Below are 23,471 nucleotides of genomic sequence, written 5' to 3' on the forward strand. Positions count from 1 at the left end.
CGTCTTGTCCTTGCCGAAGTGCCCAGCGCTGGGCGCGTCGTGTGGCTGCTGCAAGACTTTCGCGCGGAGGTCGTCTCCGGGCACGTAGAGAGCCCCTTTGCGGATGAGCAGTCCGTCTCGTATCTGGAACTCGTCGTCCTTCGCTGTGCCTCTTCGCACCTTGGATTGTGCGAACGAATCCGTCTGCAGCACTCGACGCACCGCGTCCAGTTCCACTGCGGCTGAGGCGCACGCCCACGCTTTCGGTGCGAAAATGTGTTTGGCCGCCACCGCTGCTGCTTCCTTGAGATACTGCGGCTTCCTGGATAGTGCATCCGCCATGACGTTGGTGTCTCCCGGGACGTATTCTATCCAGAAATCGAAATCCGCAAAGAACTCCGCCCAGCGGATGTGTCTCTGGTTCAGGAACCGCGCCGTGCGCCAGTACTCCAGGTTCTTATGGTCCGTGCGGACCTGCACTGTGTGTCTGGCTCCGACGAGGAAGTACCGCCACGCCTTGAAGGCTGCATGAATGGCCAGCAACTCCCTGTCCCAGATGGTGTAGTTCTGTTCCGCCTTGCTGAGTTTCCTGGAGTAGAATGCGCACGGCCTCCAGTTCCCTTGCGGATCTTACTGCAACAGGACCGCCCCCACCGCTCTGTCCGAGGCGTCCGTCTCAACCCTCATTGGCTTGCTGGGGTTTACGTGTAGCAGCTGTTCTTCGGACGCGAAGAGACGCTTGAGTCACCTAAAGGACTGCTCCGCCTGGTCCGTCCAGGTGAACTTCTTCTTCTTGGAGCTGAGTGTGTCCGTGATGGCCGCCGTCTCCTTTGCGAACCCCTTGATGAACTTGCGATAAAAGTTGGCGAAGCCGACGAACTTCTGGACCTCCTTCCGATTGCGCGGGCTCTTCCAATCCAACACCGCGCGGACCTTGGTGCTGTCCATGTCGAGTCCCTTGTCGGACAGCTTGTAGCCCAGGAAATCCACCTCCGTCATGTCGAACTGGCACTTCTCTAGTTTGGCGTAAAGTCTGTGCTCCCGTAGCCTCTGCAGGACCTCCTTGACGTCCCCCTCGTGAGCCTCCTGCGATTCCGAGAAGACCAGGATGTCGTCCAGGAAGCAGACGCACTTCTTGTAGAGGAGTCCCGCTAACACGTGATGCATGAAAGCTTGGAATGTATGGGAGCCATTTTGTAGACCAAACGGCATTAGGCGATATTCATAGGTGCCTAAAGGTGTAAACATGGCCGTCTTCCACTCATCGCCCTCCCGCATGCGTATAAGGTTGTACGCCCCTTGTAGATCCAACTTGATGAAGAGTTGTCCCTTCCTCACCGTCGCGAGCAGGTCGTCGATCTTGGGCATGGGGAATGTTGTGGGCTTTGTCCTGGAATTGATGATCCTATAATCAACTACGAGCCTGCGTTGGGGCGTGTCTTTCTTCTTCACGAAAAACACGGGACTGCCCTCCACTGCTTTGGATTCTTGGATGAATCCCCGCTTCAAGTTGTGATCTATGAACTCCCTGAGTTCTTGCTGTTCGTCCTCAGACATGGAATACAGTTTTCCAGTCGGCAGCGTCGCCCCCGGCAGGAGGTCAATCTTGCAGTCGTAGGGCCTGTGGGGAGGCAGCTTATCCGCTTCCCTCTCGCAGAAGACCTCCAAAAACTCCTTGTACTTGTTGGGTACAGCTTGCACCATGCCTAGGTGTAACTGCGGTTCATCCTCTTGCCCCTCGTCCTCCTGGCTGGTCCGGATGCAGTGTTCTGCGCAGTAGGAGGAGCAGAAGGTCAATTGCCGCTGGTACCATGCTAATGCCGGGCTGTGCCTATCCAGCCAACTCATACCCAACACTATGGGCGTGTCCGACAGGTGGGTGACGTTGAAGCTGATGACTTCGCGGTGGTTTCCAATTTGCATTACCATAGGCGGTGTTTGCTGTACCACCTCTCCTCCCAGTATCTTCCTGCCATCGACCGTGACGACGTTTAGGGGCATCGTGGCTGGTAGGAGTGCTATGCGATGTTGCTTGATGAAGTCCACTCCTACAAAGTCTGCGTTGCTCCCAGAGTCAATGGTGATTGGGACTTCCAGGGTGAGCCAATTGGGCAGCTGGAGCGATGCGGTGAGTTGCACCACTGGTTTGGGTGGGAGGGGGTCTGTGGGCTGTAAAATCTCTGGGGACTACTTCACTGACTCGCCTGGCTGGGCCCCAGTGCTTCCGTTTCCAACCAGGCTTCTTCTTTTCCCTGCAGCTGTTCTTGCTGCTGAACTGCTCCCTTTACTGTTGCTGAGGCTGCAGTGTGCTTCTGGATCCTCTGGGGACCCTCTTTGGCCATGTGCTGTGCACTGTCGCAGATGTAACACTTCCTGCTCCCTCTATGAGTCTTCGCCTTGACTGCTCCTAGTGTTTGGGCTCTGCTTGCTGTCTGAGCCCTGGCACCACCTATCTCCATCGGCTCTTCTCCTCTCCCCAGTGGAGGCGTGGATAGCGCGCGCCCTGTCTCTTTGGGTAGGAAGGGAGTTGTTCTGGCTGGAGTGCTTGCCCTACGTCCCTCCTCTCTGCTCCAAGGGCGGTCTTCCAGGCGCACCCCTATCGCCAGTGCTCTTTGGACGACCTCTGTGGTGCCTTTAGGTCTTTCTCCCCTTGCCAGCTCATCTTTCACGGCCCCATTCAGTCCCTCCCAGAACAGATTTCTGACGGCAACGGAGTCTTTCTCCCAGCCCAGCACGTTCACTAACGCAAAAAAGCGTGAGTGATATTGTCTCACCGTGGCTTTCCCCTGCTGCAGCCCATGCATTTCCCTCCTGGCCACATCCACATCTACCGTTGATTTAAAACAAGCGTCCATAGCTTTGATAAATGCGTCGGCATCTTGGAGGGCGGGATCAATTTCGCGCCACAAATTCCGCAGCCACGATTTAGCTTCCCCATGCAGATGAGTAATTATTAATCCCACTTTCTCTTCCTCATCTCTAAAGTCTTTCCGAAGCAAATTGAGCGCGTAAACTATGTCGGCTCTGAAGTTAGGGTACTGCTGCAGGTTCCCGTCGAAGTGGGCTACTATCCTGCCCCCCCTCTTCCCGAGGCCAACTCCCTCTGGCTTGGGTCCTGGCAGCCCCTCTTTGCCCCAACGTTCCCACCTGGTTTGTAGATCCCGGCAGAGCGCTACTGCTTCTTCTTCTCTTTTCCTGGATGCTTCTACTTCTGCATACACCCTCGTGACTGCGTTTTGCAGTTCTTTCACCTTGTCCTCTGTAGTCATCTTTGCCTATCTTCGTGAGCTCGCAAAACGCCAAGTCTTGCCCCTCGCTGCACCAACTCACGCTGCGAGGGTTAATTCAAAGCAGACGGAGCATACTGTCAGAGCCGCCCGAGGTCCCAGCTCACAAAGGACCAATGCTGCTTCGTTGTTAAGTACAAAAGTCTTTATTGAAGTTCAGTTTCACTTCCAGAGCCGCAGCGTGCAGCTCTACGTCTCAACTATCAGACCGCTGATGCTCCGTCTGAGTCTCCTCCCCCCAGACACCAGTTTAAGACTCTAGCCTTACTCCACCTCTTCCTCTGTTCCTTCCGCCTCTGGTTCCGCCTGTCCGTTGGGGTCTCGCCCTTTCTAGACTCTTCTGACGCTGAATCCCCTGAGCCTTCCCCCTCCCTCCGGCGGGCTTTAGGAGCTGGTTCCCCATCCGGGTCTCCTGCTGTACATTTGAACTTGGCGCGCGCGCCCAGCCAGCAACTTTCCTCCTGACCGTTTCACTGCTGCTGTCACTGCTTCCCCCTCTGGGGGGGCTAGCTGCAACTGACCTCCCCTCCGTTGGAGGCGTGGTCAGCCCTGACTCACTTTCTCTCCCCGCTGGAGGAGACGCTGGCCCTGACACATGTGACTCTTCCCCCCCCCCCTACGCTCTGGTGGGGAAACTGGTCCTGATCCCCCGCTGCTGCTTTGGGGTTCCCCGCTGGCTCCTTGTTTCTGGTGCGTCCCCCCTGGGGCCCCCCTTGCCCTGACCTTTGGCGCCCCCTTCTGGGAATCTTCTGATTCGCTGGAGAAGCTCATGGAATCTCTCGGGCCACTGTCATACTCCCCTACGCTGCCCTGCTCCTGAGCCCCTGACAGCGATAAACTTTGGTCTCCGCTATTTGCTCCGGTTGGTGGCTGGACTCCTTCTTTGTTCCGCAGGGACCCACGGGCTCTGAGCAGCCTCCCACCTGGATTTTTCCGTAACAACAGAAACTCGACTAACCCTCTTGAGAGAAGAAAGGTGGCTTTTGCTCCCACTGCAATGTTGTAATCTAAATAAGCACATCTTCCTACAAGTGAATAGTAGCCACCTATCTGGGGGGAAATAAAGTGGTATGCTGAGAGACATGGTTACGGTGGAGAGCAAATCTGTGTTCCACAATCCGAACATCCCGAGAGAAACCAGATGGCAGCTTTTTTTTACTGTGTCCACAGAACTCAATGAAAGCCAACCAGTGGTTTGGGTCAGTTTAAGTAGAAGCATGTTGAAATCTGCAGATGGCACAAAGTTCAGCGGCAGTAAATCAGAAAGAGGGGCAGTCCTTAAACAGCTGAAGAGAAGGGGATAAACCTCAACTGAGCATCCAAGTATTAACATCCTGACGGTAAGGGCCTTACCCAACCCTAGTCACATGTAAACACCATTTTAAAGTATGGCTTGATGAGCTAAAAGATGAAGAGGAGTACCCATTCAGAAGCACATCATATTGGAAACAATGCAGTTCAGTACTAACACTCCAATATGCACCAGCTTTATTCCCAGTTCGTGATCCAGCAAGAGACAAACGTACTGGAGCTGATTTACATGTCTTGTTCTTCTCTGCTGGATTGGGGCATAAGCACTGAGCCCTATCTTTCTTCTTACCTTTATTCAAACGGGTCAAGGCTTCTTCAATGGAAAGTCGGTCATCTTCTGTCTCTTCTGGTTTGTTTACTACCAGTAGCCAGCAAAGCTTGTTCTGGCACCTTAGAATTCTCGTGTCTCTTCATTTTTTTCTTATTCCAGGAAAGAAACACAAGACAAGGTCAGCTTTTTTCCCCTTTTCTTTTGCTAGTGTTTACCTGTCCTCCGATAATCAAGTTTGGTGCAGAAAAGGAATGGAGAGCTTTGTTGTTGTTGTTTAGTCGTGTCCGACTCTTCGTGACCCCCTGGACCAGAGCACGCCAGGCCCTCCTGTCTTCCACTGCCTCCCGCAGTTTGGTCAAACTCATGTTGGTAGCTTCGAGAACACTGTCCTACCATCTCGTCCTCTGTCATCCCCTTCTCCTAGTGCCCTCCATCTTTCCCAGCATCAGGGTCTTTTATAATTCCTCATAGTAATCCCATCTGATCACTACATCTCTGGATATTTGCACTCCTACATAGGCTGAGCCTGTGACCTGGCTCAGGAACTAAGTCTTTGTCATTACAAAAGACTGGCCAGGCTCCCCAGGGAACCCAATCAAGTGAGCACTAGCAGGTAACCTGCCAGACAGGAGATAAACAACGCACTCAGATGTCTGTTGTAGATCGCCCTTTCTGTGATGTAGGTACGATGTATCTGGGGGGTGGTCTTGAGCTACAGCCCTTTCTGTGATGTAGGTATGATGTTTCTGGGGGTGGTCTTGGACTCCAAGGCGGGCAATTTAAAATGTCTCTATAAGGGCAGGCACATCTTTGTTGTGGGTCCTCCTCCTCCTCCTGCCTGTGGGGGGAGCACCCTGTTGCAACAGTTCAATAAAGATCACGCTTACTAGCTGCTTTGCTTCTCAATCTTCTCTGCTTGGCCTCTGTTATTTTCTCCGAACGATGGAGAACCTACAAAGGACTCTAGAAGGGCTCTTGTGTTCCCCATAAGGGAATAAGGGCAGATTTTTGTTTATTACAATATGCAGGAGTGGGCTGCAGAAGACGGAGTTTGGCCTCATTAGGTCCCCCTACCATCAACTCCTTGGGTGGGCCACCCTGCGCCCGCCTCGGCATCGCGCCTCGCTATTCTGCAACTCGAGATAACACTGAACTGCTCTGCAGGGTTGTTTTTTTATATATATAATTGTCAGAGCTGCCCAAGGTCCCAGCTCACAAAGGACCAACGCTGCTTCGTTGTTAGGTACAAAGTCTTTATTGAAGTTCAGTTTCACTTCCAGAGCCGCAGCGTGCAGCTCTACGTCTCAACTGTTAGACCGCCGATGCTCCGTCTGAGTCTCCTCCCCCCTGACACCAATTTAAGATTCTAGCCTTACTCCACCTCTTCCTCAGTTCCTTCCGCCTCTGATTCCGCCTGGCCGTTGGGATCTCGCCCTTTCTAGCCTCTTCTGACGCTGAGTCCCCTGAGCCTTCCCCCTCCCTCCGGCGGGCTTTAGGAGCTGGTTCCCCATCCGGGTCTCCTGCTGTTCCCCGCGCCTGTACATTTGAACTCGGCGCGCGCGCCCAGCCGGTAACCTTTCTCCTGACCGTTTCACTGCTGCTGCTGTCACTGCTTCCCCCTCTGGGGGGGCTAGCTGCAACTGACCTCCCCTCCGTTGGAGGCGTGGTCAGCCCTGACTCACTCTCTCTCCCCGCTGGAGGAGACGCTGGCCCTGACACATGTGACTCTTCCCCCCCACTACGCTCTGGTGGGGAAACTGGTCCCAATCCCCCACTGCTGCTTTGGGGTTCCCCTCTGTCTCCTTGTTTCTGGTGCGTCCCCCCTGGGACCCCCCTTGCCCTGACCATAGGCACCCCCTTCTGGGAATCTTCTGATTCGCTGGAGAAGCTCATGGAATCTCTCGGGCCACTGTCATACTCCCCTATGCTGCCCTCGGATTCTTCCCCTTCGCACTCCATTTCCTCTCTCCCCAGTGCTCCTGCTCCTGAGTCCCTGACAATAATATTTTTATTCATTTTCAAATACAAGTTTCTATAACCCATATCAGAATTTATGACATAACCTTCTTTTTTTTTACTTCCCCCAGCTTCTCTGCCAATCTTCCATTTTGTTTATTCACACATTTTCTAATTTTAATATTGCCTTTGAAATATAACCTCCCCAATCTTATTCCCTTTTTGACAATATTCCTCATATTTTCACAGAACATCTTGAAAACCTACAAGCGTTGTCTTTTCATCACATATACTTTTCAGATAATCTGTAAATTTTCCCCAGTCCTCGGTGAACTTCTGGTCTCGCAAATATCGAATCTTCCCCGTTAGTTTATCCAGTTCTGCAAAGTCCGTCAATTTCAATCTCCATTCTTCGACCGTCGGTAATTCTTCCTGTTTCCATTTTTGGGCCATGAGTATTCTCACCACTGTTACTGCGTATTGGAAAAGTTTACAATCTTTTTTACATATTTCATTTCCTACAATTCCTAAAAGTATGGCCTCCGGTTTCTTAACAAATGTATATTTCAACATCTTTTTCAATTCATTATAAATCATTTCCCAGAAGCCTTTCACCTTTTTACATTCCCACCACATATGGTAAAATGTCCCTTCTTTTTCTTTACACTTCCAACACTTATTACACGTTTTGTACATTTTTGCAAGTTTTACTGGTGTGATATACCATCTATATACCATTTTCATAACGTTTTCCTTTAACGCAGTACATGCTGTAAATCTTAATCTTTCATTCCATAATTTTGTCCAGTCATCAAATTGTATATTATATCCAAAATCTCTGGCCCAATGTACCATCACCGATTTAACTTCTTCGTCTTTTGTATACCATTCCAGCAGCATTTTATACATTTTTGATAAGATTTTATAATCATTACTTAGTATTTCTGCTTGGAATTTTGAATCTTTTTCCACATACCCACACTCTTTAATATCCTTTTTAAACATTTCATTAACCTGATAATAATGCAACCAATCATATACATACTCTTTTACCTCTTCATATGGTTTTATTTTCCATTTCCCTGCTTCTTTAATTATCAACTCTCCATATGTTATCCATCTCCCCCTCATATTGATCTTTTTAACACTCATCACCTCTAATGGAGATAGCCAGTGAGGAAGTTTTGGTTCTAATAGGTTTTTATACCTATCCCATATTTCTATAAGAGATCTACGGAAAATGTGGTTTTCAAAACCTTTATGTATTTTCTTCTTTTCACACCATAAGTATGCGTGCCAACCAAATCTGTTGTCAAAACCTTCCAAATCTAACAACTCTCCATTTTCTAATTTTATCCATTCTTTTAACCCAACAGAGGCATGATGCTTCATAATATAGTTTCAAATCTGGCAGAGCGAAGCCCCCTCTTTCTTTCGCATCCGTTAATAACTTAAATTGAATTCTTGGCTTCTTACCCTGCCAGATATACCTTGAGATTACTCTTTGCCATTCTTTAAGTATTGATGCCCCCTTGATTATAGGAATTGTCTGAAACAAAAATAACATCTTTGGCAGCACACTCATCTTTATCGTTGAAATTCTCCCCCAAAATGATATCTTCATCCTTCCCCACACCTCCAGATCTCTTTTTATTCCATTCCACACTGGTATATAATTATTCTGAAACAGATCAATACTCTTGGGGGTTAACCATATTCCCAAATATTTGATTTTCTTTACCACTTCTATCTCTATTTGTTGTTGCATTGTTTCTATCATCTCTTGATTCATATTTTTGGCGATTATTTTAGTCTTTTTCTTATTCAGTATAAACCCTGCCACTTGACTGAACTGCTCTATCTCTTCCAATATTTTTTTTTTACACTTTTCAATGGTTCTTCCACTGTTAGTACCAGATCATCGGCAAAAGCTTTAACCTTATATTCATTTTGACCTACTGTCACCCCTTTTATTTCTCCATTTTTCCTTATTGATTTCAGAAAGACCTCCAGTACCAAGATGAATAACAATGGGGAAAGAGGACATCCCTGCCTTGTACCCTTGGTTATTCTTATGTCTTCTGTAGTAATATTATTTACTATCAGCTTTGCTCTCTGTTCTGTATATATAGCCTTTATTCCATTAAAAAATTCTTTTCCCACATCCATCAATTCCAAATTTTTTAACATAAATTGCCATGATATATTATTGAAGGCCTTTTCTGCGTCCACAAATATTAACATAGCTTGTTTCTCATTCCTGGCAGTCAAATATTCTAAAATATCAATTATATTTCTTATATTGTCTTTCATCTGCCTGCCCGGAAGAAAACCCGCTTGATCTTTGTGTATAATTTCTTGTAATACCTTTTTCATCCTCATTGCCAATATACTTGCAAAGATTTTATAGTCTGTATTCAACAATGAAATAGGCCTATAATTTTTAACTTGTGTTAAATCGGAATCTTGTTTTGGAATAAATGTGATAAAGGCTTCTTTCCAGGTTTCCGGGATTTCTCTTTCTTTCATAATGTTATTCATAACTTCTTTCATTGGTACAAGTAGGATGTGTTTCATTTCTTTATAGTAACTTGCCGTAAATCCATCTGGTCCTGGAGCTTTCCCTTTTTTCAGTTCTTTTATTGCCTCTTTTATCTCTTCAGCTTCTATTGGGGCGTTCAGTCTGTCTTTTTTTTCTGTCGAGATCTTCTGCACCTCTTTTTCTTTTAAAAATCTTTCTATTTTCCTCATATTATTCTTTTCTCTACTTTTGTATAGATGTCTGTAAAAGTCCAAGAATCCCTTTCTAATCCCTTTCGGATCATCTATTTCTGTACCTTCAATGATGATTTTATTAACAGTATTCTGTTCCTTCCTTTTCTTAATCTGCCACGCCAGCCATTTTCCTGATTTATTAGCGAATTCAAAGTTCCTTTGTCTCATTTTTTTAATATTCCATTCCACTTCTTTATTTATTATCATTGCAAATTGTTTTTGCAAAACCTTTATACCCTGTCTTATTTTCAAATTGTTAGGTTTTTTTATTAATTTTTGTTCATTGTCCATTACAGTGGTGCCTCACAAGACGAAATTAATCCGTTCCGCGAGTCTCTTCGTCTTGCGGTTTTTTCGTCTTGCGAAGCACAGCTATTAGCGGCTTAGCGGCTTAGTGGCTATTAGCGGCTTAGCGCCTTAGTGGCTATTAACGGCTTAGCGGCTTAGCGGCTTTAAGAAAAAGGAAACAAACTCGCAAGAACTCGCAAGACGTTTCGTCTTGCGAAGCAAGCCCATAGGGAAAATCGTCTAGCGAAGCGACGCAAAAACCGAAAAACCCTTTCGTCTTGCGCGTTTTTCGTTTTGCGAGGCATTTGTCTTGTGGGGCACCACTGTATTTGCTTTAAAATTTCCTTTTTTCCTTTCTCTCTGCTTTTATTTTTCAATGAATTCTGCTGGATAAAAAATCCTCTCATCACAGCTTTGCTGGCATCCCATACTGTCTTCATTTTCGTGCCCTTGTTACAATTATTTACAAAATAATCTGTCAAATACTTTTGTGCCCTATTAATGATTTTTTGATCATCTAGAAGGTAATCATTAATTCTCCATCTGAAGGTTCTTTCCTCATATCCTTTTATTTCAAATTTTATTGCACTGTGATCCGAAATTACTCTTGGTTGAATTTCATTATCCAGTATTCTCGGAGTTAATTCATTGGATACCCATACTTGATCTATTCTTGACATTGATTGATTTGGCTCAGGATGAAATGTGAACTCCTTTCCCAACGGGTGTCTAAGTCTCCAAATGTCTATTAAATTACAATTCTTTGTCATCGAAAAAAAAGTCTTAGGTAATTTTCCATCCTTACTCATCCCTGTTGCTCTCAGTCTGTCCATTTCCATTGACAACACTCCATTCATATCTCTCATTATTACTATCTTTTGGTCCATATATTCAAACAATTTTTCTTCTAAATTTTTGTAAAAATCAGTCTTATTATGTGTTCCCCATAAGGGAATAAGGGCAGATTTTTGTTTATTACAATATGCAGGAGTGGGCTGCAAAAGACGGAGTTTGGCCTCATTAGGTCCCCCTACCATGAACTCCTTGGGTGGGCCACCCTGCGTCCGCCTCGGCATTGCGCCTCGCTATTCTGCTACTCGAGATAACACTGAACTGCTCTGCAGGGTTGTTGTAAGGATTGCAAGTCAAGGCATCCAAAGTGCCTTTGAACATTGAAAAGCCCCTAGTCAATGCTTTGAACTACTGTCGCTTTAAAAAGGAAACTCTGATTAGTAAAAGTTTGGGGAATTAAAAATTGGTTTGTTCTGGGGGCGCTGAAGCTGTGTTCTGGCTTGAAAACCCAGTGAGACCACTGGGCCATCTACTTCTGTATGGTCTGCCACAGCCAGCAGCTGCTCTCCAGGATTTCAGAGCTCTCTTTCCCATGAATGGGTTGAAACTGCCGCTTTTTGCATCATGTGCCTCTCCCAGTGGGCCACCCAGAGCCATTTCCTGTATAGCGTTCTACATCCCATGTAGTCCTGCTTCTTCCAGCTCAGTTCAGTTCATTCTGCAACTGTGCAAGTTAGGCCGCATCTGCTTTATGCATTCAAAGCACCATCATGCCCCTTGACATGCTAACAGTTGCATCTTTGTATTCAGTCCCTTCAGCACCTTGGACAGCAGTCTCTCAAGGCTCAGCCACAGGTACCTGGTGCCCCATGCTTCCTAGGCCCAGGTCCGTGCTTTAAAGGCACTGTGTCCGAGTGTTTTGTTGTCCCAGGGCTGTCTAATTCTTTTTTTTATTTTAATTTATTTATTCAAAGTTATAACAAAACATATTTTCCAAAAACATATCCTTATTTCCCCACCCCCTGTTTTTCCTCCCTCCCCCCTCCCCCCCACAAAACCCATCCTCCCACCCCACCCCCCGACTTCCATCAGTTCCAGTCTTTGGTTTCTCCAATAACGCTATTTTCTGCATGTTACAGAATTGTGTAGATCTTCAAACTGTTTAGCGAATTATTATCAGTAAAAAAAAATGTGAATGTTTATTCAAAACCTGCCAAGGAGTCCAGTTCGCTTTGTTGCGTCTTCAAATACTTTGTAAAAGGTTCCCATTCATCCTTAAAGTCACAGTTCTCCTTGTCCCGTAACCTATATGTCAGTTTTGCCAGTTCTGCATAATCCATCAACTTTTCTTGCCGTGATTCTTTAGTTGGGGTTTCTTCAGTCTTCCATCCTTGTGCTACCAGAACTCTCGCGGCCGTTGTCGCATACATGAAAATGTTTTTCAACTTTTTTGGCAGATCTTTCCCTACAATCCCCAACAAAAAAGCCTCAGGTTTTTTAACAAATGGTAAATGGAACATTTTCTTCAATTCATTGTATATCATTTCCCAAAATTTTTAATTACTTTACAATCCCACCACATATGATAAAATGTTCCCTCCTTTTCCTTACACTTCCAACATATATTTGAACTAGTTTTGTACATTTCCCCTAACTGCACTGGTGTTGTGTACCATCTGTACATCATCTTCATGTAATTCTCCTTCAGTAGGGAACAATCTGTAAATTTTAAGTCAGTTTTCCATAATTTAACCCAATCTTCCATCATAATGTTGTGACCTACATCTTGTGCCCATTTAATCATAACTGATTTTACCTCTTCATCTTTCGTCTCCCATTCTAATAATATGCTATATGCGGCCTTCAGTAGTTTCACTTTCCCTTCAATCACTTCCGTTTGAAACCTAGATCTAGTATAACTAAATCCTTTCTTACTGTCTTCTTTATATGTTTCATGTAGTTGTCGATAATGCAACCAACTCTGAAAGTGGTCTTTGATCTCATCATAATCTCTTAATTTCCATTTCCCCTCATGTTCCTTTAATAAATCAACATATGTGAGCCATTTTCCTTTCTTTCCAAGTGGTTTGAGCAGTAATGCTTCATGTGGTGAAAGCCACCACGGAGTCTTTTGTTCCAATAAGTCTTTATATCTCTCCCATACTCTCATTAATGATTTCCTGATTATATGGTTGTAAAAGCTTCTATGAATCTTCCCTTTCCCGTACCATAAGTATGCGTGCCAGCCAAATCTGTTGTCATGTCCTTCTAGTTCTAATGCCTCTTGCTTGTCCAATCTCATCCAGTCCCTGATCCATACCAAACAAGCAGATTCGTAATACAATTTAAGGTCTGGGAGGGCAAACCCGCCTCTATCTTTTACATCTGTAAGTATTTTATGTTTTATCCTTGGCCTTTTGCCCCCCCCCCCCCAGATAAATCTTAAAATCTCTTTCTGCCATTTTTTAAAGCATTCATCTTTCAGGATGACTGGTATTGATTGAAAAAGAAATAGCATTTTTGGCAACACATTCATTTTAATCGCTGATATTTTTCCTAACATTGAGAGATTCATTCTGCTCCATATTTCTAAATTTCTTTTTACCTCAAGCCAGATTTTTTCATAGTTATTTTTAAATAGGTTTATATTTCTTGATGTTAACCAAATCCCTAAATATTTAACCTTTTTATGGACTTCAATCTCAATGTTTTGTTCTAATTCGGTTCTTTCTTCTTCCTTCATGTTTTTAACTAATAATTTAGTTTTATTCCTATTTAGCTTAAATCCTGCCACTTCCCCAAAATTCTGAATTTTGTCTATTACTTTAGGGAGTGAAGTTTTAGGTTCTTCCACTGTTATCACTAGGTCATCTGCATACGCTTTTAACTTGAATTCACTTTTCCCAGTTTTTACACCTGTAATCTCTTTATTTGCTCTTATGTTTTTGGCAAGTACTTCCAAGACCAGAATAAACAATAATGGTGATAATGGGCATCCTTCTCTTGTTCCTTTTTGGATCTTACAGTCATCCGTAATCACCTGATTTATAATTAGTTTAGCTTTTTGTTCTGAGTAGATTGCTGCTATTGCTTTTAAAAACTTAGGACCACTTCCGATTTGTTCTAACAGCTTTGTCATGAACTTCCAAGATACATTAGCAAAGGCTTTTTCAGCATCTATAAACATCATTGCCACTTTCTTTTCATTTTTAGCCTCCAAATATTCTATTATATTCAGAATATTCCTTATATTCTCCTTCATTTGTCTTCCTGGTAGGAACCCGACTTGATCTTGATGTATATATTCATTTAATATTTTTTTAAGTCTGTTAGCTAAGATATTTGCAAACAATTTGTAGTTATTATTTAACAAGGAAATAGGCCTATAGTTTTTAATTCGCAGCACATCTGCATCTTGTTTTGGAATTACTGTTATATAGGCCTGTTTCCATGTTTCTGGGATTTCGCCTGTGTTCAGTATTTCATTCATGACATCTTTCAATGGGTTCACTAATTGTTCATTTAATATCTTGTAATATTTTGCTGTAAAGCCATCTGGGCCTGGGGACTTGCCATTTTTAGAGCTTTTTATTGTGTCAAGTATTTCTTGCATTGTTATCTGGGAATTAAGGGTGTTCCTTTGTTCTTCTTTTAAATATGGCATATTGCTATTTCTGATGTACTCTTCTATCTTAAATGTTTTTTTTCTTTCCCTTGTCTATACAACTCAGACGCTTTTTGCATCATGTGCTTCTCCCAGTGGGCCACCCCGAGCCATTTCCTGTATAGCGTTTTACATCCCATGTAGTCCTGCTTCTTCTAGTTCAATTCAGTTCATTCTGCAACTGTGCAAGTTAGGCCGCAACTGCTTTATGCATTCAAAGCACCATCATGCCCCTTGACATGCTAACAGTTGCATCTTTGTATTCAGTCCCTTCAGCACCTTGGACAGCAGTCTCTCAAGGCTCAGCCACAGTTACCTTGTGCCCCATGCTTCCTAGGCACAGGTCCGTGCTTTAAAGGCACTGTGTCCGAGTGTTTTGTTGTCCCAGGGCTGTCTAATTGTGACTCATGTTCAGCATCCCTTTCCAGGGCAGCTTTATTTATTTCATGTCTTTAAGGAGTCCTCTGTGCGGGGCAAAGGCTTGTTGCTGGGACAATAGGAGGCTGCCTTATACTGAGTCCCACTATGGCTCTATCTAGCTCAGTCTTGTCCACAATGGATGGCAAAAACTCTCCAGGGTTTCAGAAAGAGGACATTCTAGCTGGAGATACAACACATTGAACCGGAGAGCTTCTGCATGTAAGCAGCTGCTTTACCACTAAGCTATGGCCCTTCTCCCATTGCTTCTGCCCTGAATGAACTGCAAGCCTGTCCTCCAGTCCTCCCAAAACTCTCTTTTGTGGCTACACACTGCAGGAGGTCATTGGTTGCAGAAGTTGAGCTGTCTGCACAAGTGACTGAATCCATGAGAAGGCTGATCTGTAATGAAATGCTGACTTTCAGGCATCTCTTGAAGACCTTTTTTATGCCAACAGCTCTGTGCTATCATTTAAACATTTCTTGAGCACCCAGACATTTGAATTCTTTGGACTGATTTTAATGTCCACCCTCCACCCGCTTTTGTACATTGCTGTCTTTTATGACATGCCCTAGCTTCTGAGAAGCCTTTCGCTCAAACCAGTTAGACATGACATGAATTAGTCGTTTTATCCACCCGGCATGTATGGAACAGACCCTGACGAATCAAATGACAAGGCATAATTAATCCCTCAGCTGAACTGAACAGGGAGCAGCAGCTGGGGTAGAACATGCAAACAAGAAATTATTAGTTCAAGGTACAGAAGCCCCAGAACACCCCAGCCACATGGAGTTAAGAATAGCAATTCCAGATTAAAGGGCTTGCATCTGAGACATTTGTTCCTTCCTTTTTTCCAAGACAGGTGATGTTCCTACGAATACATGGGAAATTTTGAAAGGACCGTGGGCATTTCCCCTCCGCAGCTGAAGATCCAGAGCTATCTGAAGAGGGGGAAATACCAGGTCTTGCTCAGCTGGAGATGTCTTATTTCCTTTGAAGATATAAGCTGATTAGAATTTTAGGCTGCCGGGGCTGGGGCAAAATCTGAGGATGGGAAAAATGATATCACTGGCAGTCACATGGGAGGCTGCTGAAAATGCACATGGAGAAACAATGGGTCCTTGAACTGAGGGGACTGTTTGACCTGCAGGAGGAAGCCAGTTGTTGAAATGGAACATGGATCTGAGAAGGAGCTTAGAGGGAGATTTCAACATCCAGCTGGAGCCATCAATGGCAGTTCATCACTAGTTTGGAGTTGGGGACTCTTTTTCAGTCTTAAGGGCCATATTCTCCTCTGGGAAGCCTTCCAGGGGCCATGTACCTGTGGTGGGAGGGGCCACAGGTGAAAGTGGGTGGAGTGATGAATGTAAACTTTGGTTTCCTAAGGGAGGCTGGTTTCTACACACATTCAACTCTCCACTCTCTGTCCTTCATGACTCAAGGTTGCGAGGGGAGGGGTAGTACCTCTGGTGGGGGGCACGTTGTGCTCCCTCTGGGGTAGTTTGTCCACCTTTGGTCACTACAGCTCTCACCTGTGGCTCTTAGAAACTGTCAGTCTGCAGCAGCAGCCACACCCCAGGAATGGCTTCAACTGGCGGGCTAACCAGGTGAGGGGAGTTGATGGGTCTCAAACCCTCAGTGAGTTAGGGGCTTCCCCTGCATGCAAAGCTAGTGTCGGGTACTGGTTAGAGGAGGAGGAATGGTGGGCGGCTACAGCCAGGGAACCCCCCAGGGAAGCATCAAAGTGGGAAGGCCCCAAGCCAGGAGACTGCTGGTGGGATGCAGGAGACAGGTCAGAAGAAGAAGAAGAAGGGGGAGCAGATGGCTTGGAGGCTAAACAAGCAACAGGTTTAAGGGAGACTGAGGCAGCTGAGGAGGAGCAGGAGAAGGAGGTGGAGGCTGAGGCTGCAACAGATCCCCAGGCACCTGCCATGTCCACTGTTCCCTTCTCCCCTCCTCCTCTGTCCCCAGGAACAAGGGAGGCATTACATGGAGCAGAACAAAAGGCACAGAGAGCCCCTCCACGACTGTTGGGAAGTCAGCCGACTGAGGAGGAGCCTTAGGATAGGGATGCCATATTTCTAAAAGTAGAAACCAAGACACCCCGAAAGCTGTGGAGCTATTTTTAGGAAGACCCCCAAATTGTTGAGCTTCTTAAAGGAAGACCCAGAAGCTGTTGATGTCTGATAGCCCTACCTTAGGAGGAGGCTAAGATCCTCCATTCTGGCAACTGGGGCTAGTCCTGCCTGTGGAGTTTCTCTGTCGGGTTTTGTCTCTCTGAAGAAAGAGTCCACCTTACTGCTCATCTCTGAGTTTTGATGCTGAACTGCAGCTGAATCAGCCCTGACAGCCAGGCTCCGGACAATTGAGCAGATGAGACCACTAGGGGGTCCAACAGTCAAGAAGGTGGTTTCTGCCCGTGCTGTAGAGGGAAGTGACGAGCAGTGGGGCTCATCCACCTGGGAAGGTAGCTCATTTAAGAGAAGGAAGTCCCTGATCCTAAACCTGATTGATCCATTTAGCCCAGTATTGCCCACTTCCAGCCTGAGTGGCAGAAGCTCTCCAAGGTCTTGGGCAGAGAGAGGCTCCTACCTACATTGAGCTTCTAACTGCAGGTGCTAGGGACTGCACCTGGGACCTTCTGCATGCAATGCAGGTGCTGACACACTGAGGCTATGGCGCCTCCACAAAACCTTCAGGTATGGGCAGGAGGTGTTGGGATACTGCCAGGGAGATAATGTCCATCATGACTCCACGTCGTCTCCGGACGTCCATCGATCTCCCGTAGACACGCAGTATCAGCAATTAGCGACACGAGCTCCAGAAATAGATTGCCACATTCCTGGGCTCATGCACACTCTATCAGCAGATAATGCACAGCAAAAGTCGCACTCAGGAGAGCATTATTTACAAGTTTTATTCAGCGTTGATCAGAACAAAAAAAAACATGACTGCCTGCTTCAGTGTCTTCGACACCAAGAAGAAAAACGAAAGCAACAGAAAACATAAACATCCTGTGAACAGGAAATGCGCAGGCTGTGACACAAACATCCTGCTCCCTTTTAAGGTGGAACGGAAATATCCTAACATCCTCCCCCTTTCCGTGTAACCTGTAGTACCTGTGGTTCAACCCAATTGCAACCTTTGTACGTAAACCTTAAGTTGTTCTCTGTTAACAACCTTAGACAATAGATCAGCAGGAATTTCATTTCCTGCCATGTAGGACACCTGAATGAGTCCTTTCTGAATACACTCTCTTGCACGATGTAGCTTAATCTGCAAGTACTTGGTTCTTTGCTTGCAACTCTCTGAGTTCAGCAAAGCCAAACAGGATCTATTGTCTTGATACACTTGTATAGGACATTTCACAGAAACTCCGATGTCCTTAAACAGTTGCACCAACCATTCACAATCCATGAGTGAAAATGACAGAGCATTGAGTTCTGCTTCACAGGAACTTAGGCTAACTGTCGTCTGCTTTTTGCACAGCCAGTCAAACAAACAGTGGTTGTGCATGTAGCATACTCCAGAAGTGCTTGTACCATCCGTGGTGTCACTTCCAAAACTTGCATCTGCAAAGATTTCAAGACCTCCAGTCTTCTGACTGGTGAACCTCAGCCTGTAGTGCATAGTCCCTTTCAAATAGCGGGCTATGCGCTTCAGAGCTTTCCAATCCTGAACAGTAGGATTATTAGCATGTCTGCTAAGCAGTTTAGTGCTTACAGCTATGTCAGCTCTTGAACATCTAGCAATGAAATTCAACTTGCCTAGAATGCATCTGTACAGCGTAGTGTCAGAAAACGCTTCAGCAGTACTATCTACCTGGTAACCTGTCACCATCGGTGTGTCTGCTGGGTTTGCATCAACCAAATTCAACCTGGTTAATACATCAGCAATTTTCTGTGTTTGGTGTACCAGAAAATTACCTGCTTGGTCCCTCTCCACCTGCAGAGAAAGATAGTTGGATACCTCACCAAGATCCTTCATGTCAAAGTGCTCCTTCAGCTGAGCTAGGGTGCTTTGGTAGAAAGCCTGATTCTTCCAAAACATCAGAAGATCATCAACAAAACATAAACAATACAGTTTGTTTTGCCCCTCCTCTTTGACAAACACACACGGATCAGCTTTGCCCTGGTGAAAACCTAGAGAAAGCAACATCTCAGTGAGTTTTGTGTTCCAACACCTGGCACTCTGCTTGAGACCATATAAGGATTTCCGCAGTTTACAGACCATTCCCTTCTGTATCTGCATTCCATCAGGTGGAAGCATGTACAGCTCCTCCCCCAAAATCCCGTACAAAAAAGCTGTATTAATGTCATGATGGGAAACATGCAGTTTCTCCTCTGCAGCGATTTTGAGCATCAGCCGAATGCTCTCATATTTGACGGTGGGCGAGTAGGTCTCGTGGTAATCCTGTCCTGGTACCTGTGAAAAACCTCTGGCAACCAATCTGGCTTTGTGTCTGACAACCTTGCCATTCTGGTCTGTCTTGGCCTTGAAGACCCATTTGCTGCCAACCAGTCTCATTCCTGGGACTACCGGTACCAGTTCCCAAGTTTAATAATAATAATATAATAATAATATCTTTATTGTCATTGCCCCCTCTCAGGGACTAATTAAAACAATACAGTATAGTACAGCAAGGAAGATTAGATGACTTTCAAAGTCCAGGCTTCCCATTCAGGGCTGAGATCGCTCTGGAGAAGAAGCTGTTCTTAAGACGGCTCGTTCTTGTCTTCATCGTCCTGTATCTCCGTCCCGACGGCAGGAGCTCGAAGAGACAGTGACCAGGATGCGATGGATCTTTTACTATGTCCAGTGCCTTCCTATGGCACCTTGTGGCATAAATCTGCTCTAATGTGGAAAGTGGGCAGCCAACAATGCTCTCTGCTGCCTTAACAACTCTGCACAACCCCATCCTGTCCTGGGTAGTACAGCTTCCGTACCACACACATAAGCCATAAGTGAGCACGCTCTCAATGGCACAGTGATAGAAAGCAAGCAGCAGTTTCTGCGGAAGATGGTTTTTCCTTAGAATTCTCAAAAAGTACAGTCTCTGCTGCGCCTTCTTCACAAGCCCCCTTGTGTTGACACTCCAGGACAGATCCTCTTGTAATTCAATGCCCAAAAATCTGAACGTTGTTACCCTCTCCACACAGACCCCATCAATCAAAAGTGGCTGGATATTGCTCTTCTGTCTCCTGAAGTCCACCACAAGCTCCTTTGTCTTCCTTGTATTTATGAGCAAGTTGTTAGCTCTGCACCACTCTGTCAGCCGCTCCACCTCATCTCTATAGTCCGTTTCACCCTCCCTTTCAGGGATGAGCCCAATCACGGTTGTGTCATCTGCAAATTTGACAACCCTATTACTAGGGTGAGCAGCGACACAATCGTACGTGTAGAGAATATAAAGGAGCGGACTGAGTACGCATTCCTGTGGTGTTCCTATGTTAGTCTTAAGCATTTTAGAGGTATAAGGGCCCAACCGAACCCTCTGGGAGCGGTCTGACAAAAAGTCCAGTATCCACCCACAAAGTGATAACGGAAGCCCCAGATCTTCCAGTTTAGACATCAGACGTTGTGGTAGAATGGTATTAAATGCCGAGCTGAAATCTAAAAAAAGCAGTCTGGCATAACCCCCCCGCTGCTCCAAATGTGCAAGGACGGCATGGAGGGCAATCGCCACAGCGTCCTCTGTCGATCTTTTTGTTTTATAAGCAAATTGGAATGTGTCCAGTCCCTCTGGTAGGCAGGCAATGACATGATTTCGTACCAGCTTTTCAAAGCACTTCATGATTATAGGTGTGAGTGCTACTGGACGAAAGTCATTCAGATCTTCTGGGTTAGGTTTTTTTGCTATTGGAACGATAATAGAGGACTTTAGGCAGGATGGAACAATAGCCTGGGCTAGGGATCGATTTAAAATCCCAGTGAAAACTCCTGCTAGTTGATCTGCACAGTCTCTCAATACCCTTCCAGCTACCCCATCTGGCCCTGTGGCCTTCCTTGGGTTGATTCCCTTCAACACCTTCCTCATCTCTTCTTTTTCCACAGAGACTGCTACATTCCTTTGTACTGATGATGGTGATGGTAGTGATGATGGCAAAGCCTTCCCAGGGAGTGGTGGTGGTGGTGGTAAAGCCTCAGCAGGTGTTGCTGCAGATGTTACTTCAAAACGGGCAAAAAAGGCATTCAAATCCTCTGCGAGGGATGCCCCTCCCTCGTCTGCCAGGGAATCCTTGGATTTATACCCTGTTAATTCTTGTACACCTTGCTACACCTGCCTGGTGTTGTTACTTTGTAGATGATTCTCCAGCCGCTGTCTATACGCCTCCTTTGCTACACGGATACCTCTCTTTAGATCCGCTCTAGCTAAGCTGTACAGTGACTTATTTCCACTTCTGAAAGCAGTATTTCTTGCCTTTAGCAACCCCTGGACCTCCCTTGTCATCCAGGGCTTCCTGTTTGGGTAGATCTTTATCCGGCGCCTCTGTGTTACATTGTCAGTGCAGAACCTGATATAGTCCAACACTTGCTCAGTATGAGTCTCTATATCCTGTTGGGCGAATACCTCCCAATCGGTGTCATGAAAACAGTCTTGTAGTTGTTGGGATGCTTCAGCTGGCCATATTGTAATATCCCTCTTTATAGCTGGAATCCGTTTCCTCAATGGAATATATTCAGGAGTCAGAAGCAGGAACACATGATCAGATTGGCCTAGATGTGCCAATGGTTCGGCCTTATAGGCCTGTTTGACATTTGTATACAGCCTGTCCAGAGTCTTTTCTCCCCTGGTTGCACACTTTATGTGTTGATAGAATTTAGGTAGAACCACTTTCAAATCTGCCTGGTTGAAATCCCCGCATACAAGAAATGCAGCCTCGGGATACTTGCCTTGTTGTCTGCTAATGGCATCATGCAGAAGACCCATTGCCTCTTTGGTGTTCACATCAGGTGCAATGTATACTATAGTTATCAGTACTGCTGTAAATTCTCGGGGGATATATATAGGTCTGCATTTAAGCATCATAAATTCCACAGTTGGAGAGCAGTGGCTAGCTATCACAGCGTGGTTTGTGCACCAGCTGTTATTCACGTATGCACACAAACCTCCCCCCCTTCTTTTACCAGAGTCCTCTGTTCTATCATGGCGGAACACTGTATAGCCCGTTAGTTCTATGGCTGAGTCAGGAGTAATTGGTGTCAGCCAAGTTTCTGTAAGCAGCAGAAGACAGCATTCACTCACAGTTTTCTCCGTTGCTATCCACAATTTCCACTCCTCCAGCTTATTCCCCAAAGATCTCACGTTCGCATAGAAAATGCTGGGAAGCGGTAAGTTATAATGTTGTGTCTTTAGCCTTAATTGCCTTAATCGCCTTCCTCCTCTGCAGCCTCTCTTCTGTTTACGGTCTCTCCTGTGTCTCTTTACTCCCCAGTTCTTTGAAGTCAAAAAATCTTCCTTGCAGACGCGGAGACACTCACAATTTGTGCAGCACTCACTCCGTAGCCGAATAGATAACATGTCCTGCCGACTATAAACAAGTCTATTTTGGCAGGACAAAAAAGCCAAATTCTGAGTTAAGGAGCAACCAGCCGCTGCATCTACACGCGCCGCCATCTTAGTTTGGTTCCTGTTCAAGGAATCAACTTCAGCCTTCATGGCATTAAGCCAAGGCTCAGCATCTTTAGAGGTTAACTCCTGAACCTCTTTGAAGCTTGAAGGTTCCCACACCTTCTCTAAGCTACCAAGAACAGCAGTTGCCGTCTTAGCAAACTCATCAGCAAATCTCTTTGGAGGTCTGCCTTTGGTCGCCCTTTCAGACCTGTGAACCAGACGCAAGTCTTCTGGACTCATCTCCTCCTTCTTAGGAGAAAAGTGACCAATGGTGAACAGTGGTTCTTCCAGTTCATTGTCAGATGCATCAGATGGTCTGACTGAGGCCTTTGCGCTCTTGTAGTCTGCTGTGTCATCACTGTCGCTGACCCCAGCAGCAGCGCCGCCCACTGAACTGGAATCCGAACTCTGATCATCACCACCACCACCACCATCATCATCCTCATCCTCATCCTCAGCTTTCTCAGCTTTCTCAACATTATCTGCCTTTTTCACATCACCTTCATCCTCCTCTGGGTAACTCTGGAAAATTCCCACATTTTCCCCCCACTTAGGATTGTACTCAACACTCTTTGTGAACTTAATGGACTTAGAGTTAGTCATCCATACTCTGTATGCACCTTTTTCGTACCCCATGAACAAACCATGTGCCCCACGCTTCCCAAGCTTGTTGCTCTGTGGGGTGTGTACCCACATGTCAGAACCAAAGATTCTCATGTGCTTGACGTTCGGTTTCTTACCAAACATCTTCTCGTAGGGAGTACAACCAATAGGTGATGACAGTCTGCGATTATAGGAATAAACAAACGTCGACAGAGCTTCCCCCCAAAACTTCTCAGGGAGGTTGGCATCATGCAACAAGGTTTTCAGGCCTTGAAGCAAAGTCTGATTTGCTCGCTCCGCAAGTCCATTCATCCATGGCGATCTAGGCGTTGACAAGTCATGCTGGATTCCCTTCTCAGTCAGGAAAGCTTCAAACTGCTGAGAAGTGAACTCCCCGCCCCGATCAGTAAACAAACAGCCGATACGTTTACTGTGAACATTCTCCAACCAAGCACAGAATGCCTTGAACCTAGGAAACACTTGCGATTTCTGCTCAAGCATAAACACATGAA

The sequence above is a fragment of the Podarcis filfolensis genome, assembly GCF_964270895.1.
Source record: "Podarcis filfolensis genome assembly, chromosome: W".
In the NCBI taxonomy this organism is placed as follows: domain Eukaryota; kingdom Metazoa; phylum Chordata; class Lepidosauria; order Squamata; family Lacertidae; genus Podarcis; species Podarcis filfolensis.